Here is a 13791-nt window from a genome sequence, read left to right as displayed (position 1 = left end):
GAAGCAAAACTCAGAAAAAGCACCAGTTCTTAGTTTCAGAGTTCTAATAGGTGTTCTTTCTGCACAGAGTAGATGGTCTCTTGTGTCCAGAGTGCTTTCATTTCACCACAGTACAGTTGCATGTACACACAAACTATACAGAATTAAGAGATAGGCAGTGGTCACTGAAAGATTACTGCCCCTTCCCTGATAAGGAGCAGCCACAGCTGTCACTGGATCCATTTAGCCAGTAAAGCAGGTGAGTTATGAAGAGGGGCAGCACACAGAGGAAAAATTAATGATTGGTTACTTCCTGACCATCTGTTTTGAATGATTTTTTTAAAGTATGTTTATTGTGTAATCCTAGGTCTTTCTACTCAGATATATGCTCTGTTGAGTTCAGTGAGACTTACTCCCAGGTAAGTGGACATAAAATTGTACCTTAATAGTAGGTGTTTTGCATTCTAATTTGCATTGTGAGGATAATATTCAAAAAGAGGATAAATACAGGCAGTATTCTTCGCAAACTAAAGGAAAATATTATTTAACAATAGCCATAAGAAAGAACTTGTCAATAAAGGTATAATATCCTTTTCTAAATTATGGCAATTTACTGTAAGAACAGATAATTTTAAACTTCAGTTTCAAAGAAGAGAAAGCAGAGATTATGCAACACTTACACTTTAGTCAAATGTAATAAAATGTGAGGAACAGCTCAACCATTAGGCAAACAAAGGCACTTGCTTGAGGAAGCTGATTTTGAAACCTACTTGATGTGTAAAAACAGCATATGGACTGAGTATGGGTTTCTATTGAGTTATGGGTCGCTGTTATGTGCAAACCCTGCATTGTGATTTAACTGTGAGTAAAAAACTCAAGAAGAGAAACCATGATTTCATGGTTAACAATGCATAGTTAAATCGCAGTTCAAGGTTCACATGTAACAACAACTCATGATTCAACAAAAACTCATGATTCAAAGAGAACCCATATGTTTTGTTATTATTACATGTAAAGCAGGCCAGGATGTTATGGGAGGGCAATGGACTCTTCGCTTCATTTATTAGTTAACATAGTTATTGCACTGCCAGGGAGAAATGGAGGCATTTACTTTACCCTTTGCCAAAAGAGAGAGAGAGAGAGCACAAAATGGAATGCACATTTGTATATATGTGCATTCCATAAATGCATCTATATATGTACAGATGCAAACTGAGAAAGAATTTCTATAATTTAAACAGGCATTTCAGAATAGTAGAGAAAATTACAACCAGGCACTCTGAGTTCCTTATACCTATTGGTAGGTATGTGCTAACTCTTTAGATGTACTCTGGGAACAGATCTCTGCAGTTATACAACTTTAAGGTCCCTGTTTTTCCTTCTTGGGGATTATCTTTAAAATTGGATTGAACAGCCCTTCAGATACAAGAATATCCTCTGTAAAGTAGGTTGAATGGTCACTCTACTTTGGATATTATGCATATGTAGAAGAGGGAATCGGCAATTTTCTGCTCTTCCACAAGCAGCTATGCCGTGGCAGTAGCAGAGGTAATGCACTGCCAAAAAACAGAGTGGGCAGCACAAAACCAGATGTGTAAATTTGAGCCTGAAATAAATTATAAATCATGTTTTGTATAATTGGCAAAGTTTGCTAGCAACAAAAAGCTGTAGTGAAAAGTAAAGATCAGGATATAGAAATATGAAGAGTACATTCACTTCTACTTTTTAACTGATACTCCAAATATATCTTTCAAGAAGCACTTTCTAATTTAAATAATAGTACCATTGTTAATGATACCATTATCAATAACATCTGATATGCAAACACGACAGTATTGCTAGTTGACAATTTAAATGATTTACAAAGATTGCTTGATAAAGTCTACAAAGTAAGTAACAAATTACTTAAATGTTTTCCAACAAACTCTGGGGCTGTCCAGAAACAGGTGTACATAATCTGAGATCATGTGGTGCTGAAATTGCACACAGATGGACTCCATTCAAATGTTTACAGTATGTGACTTCTGGAGGCAGTGGCTTGCTCCAGAGCTTAGGCAAGGCATCACAAGGGGGGTGAATCCTTATGCAACCAACAAGTGCCAGTTGGTGTGCCCCAATAAACATATTTTGCACCTTCATAGTGTGAAGTGTATTGTATTTCATCAAGTAGTAACAATGTCTATTAAATCTGTTTCAACTCCAGGTCATAAAACAATAAAATGCAGAGAAATCAAAAGAGTACATGTATCTTCTGCAAGGCATCAATATGTACTTTTTACAGATTTGCATGTGATCCATGGCAGATAGTCTTAAGGCCAAAAAGACTGTGCACCCCTGTTTTAGAAGACAGGCCTTCCTGATTTGAGGGTTAGGGTGATATTTCCATACGTATTTGATGCCAGCACCACTCTCCCACCCCACCCATAGAAACTAAATAGCTGCAGTGTGCAACCTCTGCAGTCTAAACTTGGACGGTGGTCATGTACACACTGTTGCTTTCCTTCTATGCTCAAGGCAATAATGGGTGGTATGTGCATAGTTTAAATTTCAGCAAAGACAAATAGCTTGGATCTCTGTTTCATCAACCCTCTCTAAGCGTAGTTATTCCAAAAGTCTGAGCTTAATAGTTTATAATCCTAGTTTTAATAGGCAACAAATCATTAAGCATTATTTTTATTTGTAAGAACTGCTGTGATGAATGAATTCATACAAAGCAATATAGCGTCTGAAATTCCATTCTCAATCCTAATGTAGTCCATTCTTGAAAAATACTAATGTAGATACAACAGCTGTGGGATCTAGCTCCCCTTTCAAGTGTGGCCAAAGAGGGTTTCAAATGACATAAGCAGACTAAAGTTTCAAAGTAGCACATGCCTGGAAGGACATTCTATTCTACCTACCTAATTCCTCAGATATGATCTGCAGTGAATGGCCAGTCAGATGGAGTCTCAAGTATGCCTCTGTTTGAGTTGAGCCTTTGTTAAGGCAGAAATTCTCAGGCAACAAGATTAGGGCTGCAATCTTACACACAATTACCTGGGAGTAAGCCCCACTGAGTTTAATTTACCTTGCATCTGAGCAGACATGTATTGGATTGTGTTTGCTTGGATGAAAATCACATTTTCCCTTGCATGTTGCATTAGATTTTGATTGTTACAGGCTGTTTGAAGTCCAATGTTTTCACTAAAGGCATTGCATACCTATTCTATTGTTATTCACACAATTGTGTAAAAAAAGGAGGCTCTGTGAGCCTTTTTGTCTAAGTAAACATGTTTTAAATAACTAATTTTCAAATGCAAACAAGAGCAATTTTATACATGTAAATAATTACTCTTAAGTACAGGCTAATGAAGTTAATGTTGCTGTTGGTTGTTCAGCTGTTCAGTCCGATTGTAAGTGATCCCATGGGCCAAATCTCACTACATTTCTCGACCCATTGCCACTTCTTTCAGCTGAATTATGCTCTGGCCTGTATCTTCTTTGATGGAGTCTAACCACTGTGTTCTTTGGTGACCTGGTTTTCTCTTGCTGCTGAACATTCCAAGCATAATATCTTTTTCTAATGAGTTTGAGGGTTTAATTAATCCCAGGTAGGGATATATAGGTTGGCAGCCTGAGAGGCTACCTTAAACTTCTTATGAGGAAGAATGATTTAGAAATAACCTTGCAATATGTCTACAACTCTTGATGCCATATTTTGCCATATTTTGGTCGCACTTCCATGTTGTCTTGTTAACTGGGGTCAAGCTACCCACTTAGGAAGCATGCACTTTTCCCTAAAAATTATCTTATACTACTTTATCAGGATGGTTGTTTTAAATGCAAGATTATATAAATCTGTTGGGTTCCTGAAAACTTGCTAATACTGTTTTAACTCTATTATGGGCAGATATTTTTTGACAATTCTATCCACTGGAACAATTCTGTCCTTTTGCCCCTCTCCTGTCTCTTCCATGGGTGCTGTTTCATCCTCAGAAAAGCGGCTGCTGCCAGTGTGCCTTTCATGGTGGCTGAGGGAAAACCTCCACTGGGATTTCTGCTCCTGAGAGCACAGTTGTGTCTATGGCCTTTAGGATGGACAATTTGCTCCATCCTATGGTCCCCAGAACACCCTCCAGGGCCCATAGGGTTGCTCTGTTAATTGGGTTTAGTTGTAATACTGTTTGTACTTGTATATAGTATTTTAAACCTATATTTCTCTTCTGAGACACCCAGAAAAGTTGTGTTATAGGGCAACTGTAATATATAAACATATGTTGTATTCCTAGAGAAAATTGCTGGTGTAGAACCATCTCAAGCATGGCGTGGGAGAAGCCATGTGGGTATACCCTAAAGATAACTAGCACACACCAGCTTTAACCTGTAGCAAAATGAAAATTTTCAGAGAAATTTACTGTAACCAGAGGGTGTTTCCTGTTATTATTTAATAAGCATACCACGTGAAACTATTCAGTTTTATAAGATGTTTGTCTTAGTGCCAGCATTAATTGCATGGTAAATTCTTGCTTTCTCCTGATCAAGTTATGTAATCGTCTTATACTCGTACAACCTCACAGTAAGTCATCAGTAAATAATTAAAAACAAGAAGCATTAAAATAAAAAAGATTTTCCATCTTGAGGTCATGAGGAAAATAATGTGGAATTCCTGGACATAGTTGGCCTTAGTCTTGTGACAGCATGAACACAACACAATATGCACTCTGTACAGTTCTACAGTGTGTAGCATATGACTGACTCAGGGACCATACATGTCCATTTAAAACAACAGAGCAGTGAAAGAAGATGGGACCATTACTCCAGCTGGTCTGCTATTCTAACAGTTCTTTTGCCCATTCTCTTCTCTCACTGTTGAACATGCCTGCGTAGGAGAAGAAAGAACAGATATCTTACATCTGTCCCTTCCTCTGGTTCCTCACCCAGCCAAATGGATCATGGCACCCATATGAGTCAGCCCTTTGGCTTGCTGGTGCTGCCGCCAAATGCCAAGTCAGTTCAAAATAAATCTCCCTTATTCATGATAAGATTCATGATTTTTTTTTCAATTTTTAGCCTGCCTTTTTCCTACAAAGGGCTCAAGGCAGCTTACATAATTTCTCCTCCTCCATCTTATCCCCACAACAACAACCCTGTGAGGTAGGTTGGGCTGAGAGTCTGTGACTGGCCCAAAGTCACCCAGTTGGCTCCATGACTGAGCGGGGACTCGAACCCAGATCGCCTGAGTCCCAGTCACATGCTCTTCACCACTACACCACACACTGCCCTTATTCATGCTATGAGGGTGCCAGCCTGGTCTATATCACTCATACCTGGGTGGGAGGGGGGGTCCTCTCTCCCAACTGTGCCCACCTGGGTACTTGGTGCAGTATCAACATCGCTTAGAGGGCCAGGGAGTGGGAGAGGCCATAGTCTATAAGAATTCACTCTCCCTGGTCCAACTGGGGGTCAGTGTTGAGTGTATATACCTGATGCTGGGCTCTCAAGACAGACTGGGGATACCATCCACCCTACTTCCCAGCAATCTCCTTGCATGAACTGATGGAGCTGGTCTTGGATTTGGTGTTGAGGACCCCCAGAATGTTAGTTCTGGGGAACCTGAACATCCATGCTGAGGCTGCTTTATCTGGTATACTGAAGTTATGCCATGGGGTTCCACAGGGCTCTACACTGTCCCTATTCCCTTCAACATCTACAAGAAGCACTGGGAGAGGTCATTTGGCAATGGGGGCTGAGGGGTCATCAGTATGCTGATGACACCCAGCTCTACCTCTCATTTCATCAAGCCTAGGTGAGGGAGTTCCCATCCTGAACCACTGCCTGAGCTTGGTAATGGACTAGATGAAAGCCAATACATTGAGGCTTAATCCAGATAAGATGGAGGTGCTGTTTGTTGATGGATGGTCTGTCTGAGCAGATGGGGGGCCTTCAACTTATCCTGGATGGAGTTGTACTTCCCCTAAAGGACAGGGTCCATAGTTTGGGGGTGCTCCTAGATCTAAGACTATCACTTGAGTCTCAGGTAGACTCAGTGGATAGGAGTGCCTTCTTTCAGCTATGGATAATTTACCAATTTCAGCCCTACCTGTACAGGCAGAGCCTAGCCACAGTCACCCATGGTCTGGTAACCGCTTGATTGGCCTGTTGTGACTCACTTTACACAGGGCTACCTTTAAACGGTGTGAGCTAGTAAGTGTGCTTATATCACCCCAATACTATATCAATTACTTCGGTTGCCAGTTGAACTGTGAACCCAATTTAAAGTGCTTGTATTAACATATACAGCCCTAAATGGCTTGGGACCAGAATACCTGAAGGGCCACTTTCTCCCACATGTACATACCCAATCCCTAAAATCAAGTTTGGAGGCCCTTCTGAAAAGGCCATACTCCAAGGACGTAAGGAGAATGGCAAATAGATGAAGGGCCTTTTCAGTGATTGTGCCCTACTTGTCTAGAGAGTAGTTCACCTGGCATCCTCATTGCAATCATTTTGGTACCCAGTAAAAACAGTCTTCTCCTTCTCCAGTGGATCACCGTTTGTCAGAGCTCTCTGCTATGACCTGTCTGTCTTGGGTGCCCCTGCACGGCATAGCTCATAGCTTCATTGAACTACAAAGCCCCTTCGCCATGACAAGGCAGTGGATGACAGAGAATGAGGTGGCTAGATGGAGTCACTGAAGCAGTTGGTGTGGGCTTGGGTGGACTCCGGGGGATGGTGGAGGACAGGAAGGCCTGGAGGAATGTTGTCCATGAAGTCGCTATCGTTGGATGTGACTTCACAACTAACAACAACAACAAAAACAGTCTTATTCTCAAAATATTTTAATAATTGGTTTTTATTGTATACAGTTTTAAAAAGATTTGTATCTCATTTTATGATTTTAATTAACCATACTCTAACTTTCATCTATAATATTGCTATTGTTATACTGCTGCTGTTATATTATTAATTTTATATTATTATTGTACTGGTTTTACCTATTTTATTGTTATATTGTTTTATAATTTGTTGTGCTGTAAACCACTTAAAGAGTCCTGTGGGACTATTAGAGCAGTGTACAAGTTTAATAAATAATATATAAATAAAATGTAAGAGTCAGCAAAAGATACAACCTGAATATCTCCATCTCAACCCAAGCCTGACCAAAGTCCAGACCAGGTTCTGGCAGTGGAAGAAACAGATGGAAGCAAACAGCTGTGACATCCATGAGCAGATAAATGAAAGGTCAAAACCAGAATAGAAATCTGTGGGCAAAGGATTGAGGCAGAAGAACAAAACACAAGAAAATAAGAAGAACTGTGGAGGGTCAGAGCAAAATTGTTTCATAATTATGGATTGCTCTTAGCAAGCAAGGCAAGCCCCCCTTTCCCTCTTTTTTTGTTTTCGTTTTTTCCCCAAAGTTTCAACAGCTGCATTCCTTTACCCATTTCTTTCATTTTTTTTTCTCCATTCTGCACCTAATCACCATTTACACAGATCAAGACTCTCAAAACTCTCCCACACACCAAGCACCCCAGCACTCAGGGAGCATTCCAGCCAAATCCACTACGCGTATGTTGGGAAAATTTGGATGAATCCTGTCTGAAAAGCATTACTCCTGTGTGCCTTTGCATTGTGGGATCAAATCCTGTCTTCCTTCTCTAAACCAAGCTGTCACTGTTTAAAATGGCATTCCCCCGCTCCTTTCTCTCACCTTTAGCTGTAGGCTACAGTAGACAGGCCATTTTAGCCCAAATATACATTGTAAATAGTCATTGTTGGAATTCAGTTTACAATAATCTTTTGATAGCCCAGAGGGCTTCATGTGCCCTGAGCATGCAGAATGTTGAGAGTCCAGATAGGGGTCTGAGCTTATCATGAACAGTTTCTAGTAGCTTGAATTTGCATGTCTGAGCAGACCTAGAGATGGGTTCAAGTTACTCAACTAAAGTGTCAATACAGGCAATTAGAAATATTGTAATCTCATTGTTACAGTGTGATTGACTGACTTTTCTTTATCTGTTCTGTATGTGATGACCTCAGAATCTGCATTCTGTCATCAATTGCCCTGTACCTGTGTACCTATAAATGCCCTGTAATGGTATTGAAGCTTTGCAGCAGAGTTCATCTCTGCCTGCCCGGTAATGCAGCATTCCTTATTGTGAGTACCACGGGAACCTTGGGGTAAAACAATAAAGCCTCAGATGGTCTGGACGCTTGGTCTTTCCCACGAACCCGACTTTTATTCCCTCTTCTCAAATTGAGATGCCGGGATTCTGACACGGACCTCACACACTCTCATTCCCACATGGCACATACACAACATCAAGCAAAACATTCTTATTGCCTTTCAGTCTTACTCTACATTACAGTTTCATGTTCAACAGGGGGTTGTGGGGGACAAACCAGCCAGGAGAAAAAATGTAGTGTATGTATTATCTGCCTAACAAGGTGGACTTTCAACAGCAGCCCCTTGTTTGGGCAGGAATGCACAAGGCCTGTATCCAGAACTATTTTCTGTTCTCAGGGCTTGCCCCCTCTGCAGCTGGGCCATCTAACAGCTAATCACAATCAGTCTTCCCCTTTGATTTTACATTTTCCCCCTGTGAACTTCAGCCTGCCACTGCTCAGGCCATCCGCTAAACATAATCATACAATTTTCCAGGAATTTACCAATCAATTTCCCCAATGTTGTAAAAGAAATCTTTCCCTCTGTATCTTTGCCTTTTTTCTTTCCCTTTTTTCCTTTCTGGAAGTCCTTTTAAGATTCCCATCCTAAGAATTCTCAGCAGCTCTTTCCTTTGACTTTTTCCTGCAAAGACAAACCAGTCACCATCCATCTCCCCATTTGCCTGCCCCTCTGCAATTGCAAGTACAATCATTTATCCCAGTCACGAGAAAAGCTTCTTGTCTGGGGGAGCAGCACTCAGGTAGATTGGAGGGTGGCTTAAATGTTTGCAAGTCTTTCAACAGATGTTAGTAACATACCAGACTGGTGTTTCCATTTCTGGCAGGGAAATGGACCTGCATCAAACTTTTTCTTCCTATATATCCCCCTTTCTCACAGGGCTTCTGCCCAGGATGAGCTTATTGCAGAGTCCGAAACCAGATAGGACCTGTGCTCCAGTTTAACGGTTCAGGCATTTCTTTACTTCCTAGTTCTGATGCATTTTCGTGGGATGGGAGAAGGAAAGGGTTTCATACACACATACCCTGATCACTACTTTCTCCCAGCTGGACTCAGCCTTGCCTCGGCTTAGACAATGACCTTATGGATCTTTTTCTCAATCATGCTAGGCTGCACCCACTTTCAGGGTCAAGAATACTGTCCATGCCCTTGCTTTCAGTCTAGTCCTGGTCATCGGCCAATCAGCCTAGCAAGACAAGTGGTGTGGCTGCTTGGTGTGTGGGGCTTCTGTTACCTGAGGTACCCCCAATCACCCACTCTGAGCTACTCCTACCTCCCTGAAAGGGAAGCACTTTGAAACAGAGACAAACAAGATAGAAAACACACACAAACAACAGTGAACCCAATAAAACTTGCATACATCCCCAGTGCAAACATGCCTTGCACTCACATATGCACATCTTTAAATAAATCCCTCAGTTTGTGGTTTCTGGTGCACCAATCTAAGATCTCATATGCCGATATCCAACATATTTGCTAGCTTTTGTTCCTTTTTGTCTGGTCAGCCCAGATTAATTAATACCCCAAATGGGCTGCCTGACAACTTCCTGCACAAATGGAGCAGTCACTTCCTGATCAAAGAAAGCCCTCGGGGGGCTAGCTAAAATCGGATTCTCCTGCAGTTCACCTGGGCCCAGCAGTATGATACAAATAAATCAACCATTTTTGTGATATACCGTGGTGCATCAGTCTTGGATGTCCACACTGTCCCACTACATCAGGTGGCAGTATAGATGGGGTCACTTCCCAAGACCCTGAACCCCCCATGCCTCCTGGGCATCTGCAATAAATCACGCGTGCAATGAGGTTCTGAGAACCTGCCAATTACTCTGTTTCGCCCGATTCTGCTCAAGACAGTCAGTTTGTGCTCCCAAAATTGGGGATATTCAGCCACTCCTACTGTCCTTCCAGCTTAGGAAAAAGGTCAGGGGACCTGTGGATAACATCTTCATTGCCAAACTGTCAGGGAATCTCAGCAGCCACAAGAAGGTGTATTCGGATCCACAGGGAGACTCCTTCACCTTGAACCTCAGAAGTTTTATTGGTAAGAACAACCCAGATAAACCCCTCTGCAGAGTATAAACCTATAACAGCGCTGTCAGGTAGAGCTACAAAGTTCCAGAACATATACAGAGTTTTTTATAGGTTTTGAGTCACGCACACAGGAGCAGCTTGGTGATGAGTGAATAATGGGTACATCATGTATTCATAGTCAAAAAATGTGAGAAATTTGCAGAGGGGACACAACACAATATAACACATATTACTGATTATAAGAAATTGACATGACAATCAGAAAGGCATGAATCATGACAGGGTGTGAGCTTGAACAGCAGGGAAACCAGCCAGGCCATGTTACCATTGACTAGCAGAATGAACATCAAGTAACTTTCTTTGGGAGTCACATTCAGCAGAGGATTAACTTTTCTGCTGAATGGAGCAGCCATCTTAGGTGAGCAGAGAGTCTCTGTCTCTTAAAGGAAGAAATGACTAATAACGTTTCAGGGAACCAAAGCAGCCTGGCTTGGAATTCTGGTTCTTTCTGGGCAAGAGGAGTGGGGACCCTGCGGGTTTGTTTTTATATCACAAAGGCACATATACGCAACCTTTCTTTATAAAGATTTATATGGATTTCCCCAACAGAGATAAGATGCTTTTGAATTGTGGTGTTGGAGAAGACTCCTGAGAGTCCCTTGGACTGCAAAGAGATCAAATCAGTCAGTCCTAGAGGAGATCAACCCTGACTGCTCTTTAGAAGGCCAGATCCTGAAGATGAAACTCAAATACTTTGGCCACCTAATGAGAAGGAAGGACTCCCTGGAGAAGACCTAATTCTGGGAACAATTGACGGCAAAAGAAGAAGGGGACGGCAGAGGATGAGCTTGCTAGATGGAGTCACATGGAGATGGAGCAAGTCTTCATGTAAGTAAGGGAGCTTGAGGCAGATCCAGGAGAGACTGCCCAAGGTTTCTCCAATACAGATGTAGTTTTTCTCATATAAAGTGAAGGAAGACCTGATACAGGCACTAGGAAAACTTTGCTATAGACATAGGGGATCTTCAAGGAACTAGGTAGCCAGCCCAGTGCAGGGCTGTGCCAGCTACGTAGACTGTATTTTCTTCACTGGAACTGATTGCCACTTATTCTTGTGCTCAGAATCTGACTGATCTTTTGCCTTTTTGTACTTTTCCTGAACCTTAACAAATATTTTATCCTATTTTCACCGAAACCTAGACTGTGTGCTTTCAGAGTGAAAAGAGGAAGGCTCACTAAAAGCACATCAAGCTTTGGGGACATGTTACACTGTGGCAACATCCATGTTATACACAAAGTGCTGAGTACAACCTGCAGTCTAAGTCTTGTTGTTGTTGTTAGTCACTAAGTCATGTCCGACCCATCTCAACCCCATGGACAACATTCCTCCAGGCCTTCCTGTCCTCCACCATCCCCCAGAGTCCACTTAAGCTCACACCAACTGCTTCAGTGACTCCATCTAGCCACCTCATCCTCTGCCGTCCCCTTCTTCTTTTGCCATCTATTGTTCCCGGCATTAGACTCTTCTCCAGGGAGTCCTTCCTTCTCATTAGGTAGCCAAAGTATTTGAGTTTCATCTTCAGGATCTGGCCTTCTAAAGAGCAGTCAGGGTTGATCACTTCTAAGACTGACCGGTTTGATCACCTTGCAGTCCACGGGACTCGCAGGAGTCTCCTCCAGCACCACAATTGAAAAGCCTCAATTCTTCGGCACTCAGCCTTCCTTATGGTCCAACTTTCACAGCCATACGTTGCAACTGGGAAAACCATAGCCTTGACTATACGCACTTTTGTTGGCAGGGTGATGTCTCTACTTCTTAGTATGCTGTCTAGATTTGCCATAGCTTTCCACCAGGAGCAAGCGTCTTTTAATTTCTTGGCTGCAGTCCCCATCTGCAGTGATCTTGGAGCCCAGGAAAATAAAATCTGTCACTACCTCCATTTCTTCCCCATCTATTTGCCAGGAAGTGAGAGGACCGGATGCCATGATCTTAGTAGTCTAGGTCTAATCCCCTAAAATTACAGGTGGACTGCAAGAAGCCAAGAACAAAGGACCCCAGTGGAATCCTTAGTCACTCATCCCTAATGAATTAAGAACACTTTGAGGGCTCAAGAAGTTTTACTCTGTGGTGCTGGCCAGTACCAGTGTGCCCTTTTCTTGAAGGGGCCAGCTCACTAATACAGGTCCCCAAAATGACTGTCTTCATAGGATCCTATGTTGTGGCCTGGGATAGTGCCATCAGGATGTTAGTTTTAACACAAAGCTCCAGTTCTGCCTCACTTTTGTCCACTATTTTGTCTTGGGAGCATGATGGGAGAGAACCTCCAGGTGGGTGTGACGACCCGTCTGACACAGAATTTAAGTGCAGAGATTACCGAAGCATGATCTGACACTGTAGCCCCTCTGACTGCAAAACCCGCCAGGGTCTGGGACAGTGTCTAGATTTTATTCTCAAGCTTGCTGTGCTCTCTGAGACATCCTCACTTGGTGTTTACTATTTAATTGTAAAAATGCAGGCATCTTACCCGGTGGCTAGTTGGATTTATGGCAAGTATTTTTACTCTCTCCTATTTTTTCCGCTGCTGTCTTGTAATTTTTGGTGAAAATTATTACCACTAAGGAAGAGCTAAAGACGACACTTCTGGCAATACAGGAATCCTTAACATCCTTAACAGCTTTGCAAATATCCCAAGAGGCGATGTTAATACAACAGGAAATCTTTTCACTTGAACAAAAAGAATGTTTTGACAAACTAGATATTTCTTTTAAGGAGGCTTTGGTAGATGTACAACCTAAAACTGAACAGAATATACAAAAATGCAACAAGCATATGACAAATTTGAAACCGTGGATAAAGAAACAAAATTAGCAAAGTCAATAAATAAGCTATCATGGAATTTGCTTGTTATATTAGAGAGAGAGAATCGATTTTGGCTATCAAAAGAAGGAACATTTCTTACTGGAAAAAAGAAGGAGGGATGGATCCTGAATTAACTACATATTATTTTGAGGAAGAAGAAACAGTGAATATTGATTTGCAGCAAGAAATACAGACATTGGAAATGAATATTGATTTACAACAAGCACTACACCTACTGAAAACAAAGCAAGAATTAGTGAATATTGATTTGCAACAAGAAATACAGTCATTGAAAATGAATACTGATTTACAACAAGCATTACAGCTACTGAAAACAAAGGACGAGAGATGGGGCAGGGGTGTAAAGAAGAAATAAGAGAATTTTTTATCTTAAAAAGGAATGATTTAAATGGGTTGGCATGTTTATATGTGGTATGGAAAGGCTAAGTTACATGATTCTTTTGTCTTTAAGTTACTATACTAGAAAATTATTAATGTGGGTGTAAGAAAAGTTGTACTAAGATGGTTTTCTTTCTTTTTCTTTTTTTTACCCATGGAAGCTTCTCTGTATTTAAATACATTGAATTCTGAAGGGATTATAAGATATTATCTAAATTGAGCTAAGAAATATAAGAACAGGGAGTTGATCTTTTTCTTTGTTGGTGACATAAGGGGTAGATACAATCGAGATATGTTAAAGATTGTAAAGAGTAGGGCTTTTATAAGGAGTTAATAGCATTTGATTAATAGCATT

Source organism: Varanus komodoensis, unplaced genomic scaffold, assembly GCF_004798865.1.
Source record: "Varanus komodoensis strain SLA01 unplaced genomic scaffold, ASM479886v1 scaffold12, whole genome shotgun sequence".
Taxonomy (NCBI): domain Eukaryota; kingdom Metazoa; phylum Chordata; class Lepidosauria; order Squamata; family Varanidae; genus Varanus; species Varanus komodoensis.
The sequence above is the reverse complement of the archived record's forward strand: the minus strand, read 5'-3'. Positions refer to the sequence as shown.